We start from the raw sequence: 2,243 nt of genomic DNA, 5'->3' as shown, positions 1-2,243 counted from the left end.
TTATCTTCTCCAGTTCACTAGGTTGTATTTTCATTTTGTTGATGGTTTTCTTCACTATGCAAAAGCTTTATTAATTTGACGTAGTCCCATTTGTTTACTTTTTGTTCTGTTTCTCTTGCCCAAGAAGACATGTTCATAAAAATATTGCTAAGAGCAATGTCAGAGAGTTTACTGCCTATGTGTTATTCTAGCAGTTTTATGGTTTTGGGTCTTACATTTGAAGTCTTTAATCCGTTTTGAGTTTATTCTTGTATATGGAATAAGAAAGTGATTTACAGTTATTTTTTGCATGTATCTCTCCAGTTTTCCCATCACCATTTATTAAAGAAATTGTCTTCTCTTCATTGCTTATTCTTGCCTCCTATGTCATAGATTAATTGACCAGATAATCATGGGTTTATATCTGGGCTCTCTATTCTGTTCCATTGATTTATGTGTCTGTTTTTATGCCAGTACCATGCTGTTTTGATTATTATAGGCTTGTAAATAGTTTGACATCAGGCAGTGTGACACCTCCAACTTTGTTCTTCTTTCTTAGGATTGCTCTGGATATTTGGGGTATTTTGTGGTTCAATATAAATTTTAGGATTATTTGTTCTAGTTCTGTGAAAAGTGCCATTGATATTTTGATAAGTATTTCATTGAATCTTTAGATTGCTTTGGATACTATGAAATTTTAATGATATTAATTCTTCCAGTTTATGAGCACAGTATATCCATCCATTTATTTGTGTCTTTTTCAATTCCTTTCATTAATGTCTTATAGTTTTCTGAGTATACATATTTCATCTTCTTGGTTAAATTTATTTCTAGGTATTTTATTCTTTTTAATGTGATTATAACCAGGATTGTTTTCTTAATTTCTCTTTCTGAAAGTGTATAAAAATGCAGCCAATTTCTGAATATTAATTTTGTATCCTGCAACTTTACTGAATTCATTTATTAGTTTTAATAGTTTATTGGTGGAATCCTTAGGGTTTTCTTTTTTTAATTTAAAAAGTCATTTATTTATGTGTGTGAAAAAGAAAATTCCATTTATGTACAATACATTTTTCAGTCATATGCAAATATGGGCTAAAGATGCACTGTAGCTATAGGTAGTACTATTTTTTCCAATAGTTGAGTTTTTAAAACATTTTTATTAAAATATTGTTAATATACAACATTATATTAGTTTTAGGTGTGCACCATAGTTATTCAACATGTATATACCTAAAGAAGTGATCATCATGATAAGTCCAGCAACCATCTGACACCGTACCACGCTATGTCATATTATTATTGACTATATTCCCTACACTGTACATTACGTCCCCATGACTTACTTGTTTTATACCTGGAAATTTGAGCCTCTTATTCTCCTTTCACTTTTCACCCATTTAAAAATTTTTAAATTAAAATTGACATTCAATATTATTTTATATTAATTTCAGATGTACAGCATAGTGGTTAGACATTTATATAATTTAAAAAGTGATCCTCTTGACTAGTCTAGTACCCACCTGGAGTTATACATAGTTACCGTGTTTCCCTGAAAATAAGACCTCACCAGAGCATCAGCTCTAATGTATCTTTTGGAGCAAAAATTAACATAAGACCTGGTCTTATTTTACTATAAGACTGGTCTATAATATAATGTAATGTAATGTAATGTATGTAATGTAACATAATAACATAATATAATACCAGGTATAGTATAATATAATATAATATAATATAATATAATATAATATAATATAATACAGGGTCTTATATTAATTTTTGCTCCAAAGGACACAATAGAGCTAATGGTCCAGCTAGGTCTTATTTTCAGGGAAACACGGTATTACCATATTATTGACTATATTCCCTATTCTTTACTTTACATTCTCATCATTATTTCATAACTACCAATTTGTACTTCTTTATCTCTTCACCTTTTTCACCCTGCCCTCCAAGACCCTCCCATCTATCACCCCTATAAAACTAGTACCCATCTGTCTGGATGATCTGTCTGTACATAGATGTAAGTGGGTTGTTGAAGTTCCCTACTATTATTGTATACTGTTAATCTCTCCCTTTATGTCTATTAATTTGCTTTACGCATTTAGGTGCTCCTATGTTGGGTATATATATGTTTATAGGTATTATATCCTCTTGTTGGATTGATCCTGTTATCTTTTTTTATTAAAGTTTATTGGGGTGACAATTGTTAGTAAAGTTACATAGATTTCAGGTGTACAATTCTGTATTAGATCATCTAT

The sequence above is a fragment of the Rhinolophus sinicus genome, chromosome 14, assembly GCF_057876585.1.
Source record: "Rhinolophus sinicus isolate RSI-liver-muscle chromosome 14, RSI-T2T, whole genome shotgun sequence".
Lineage (NCBI taxonomy): Eukaryota > Metazoa > Chordata > Mammalia > Chiroptera > Rhinolophidae > Rhinolophus > Rhinolophus sinicus.
Note: the sequence above shows the minus strand (reverse complement) of the source record.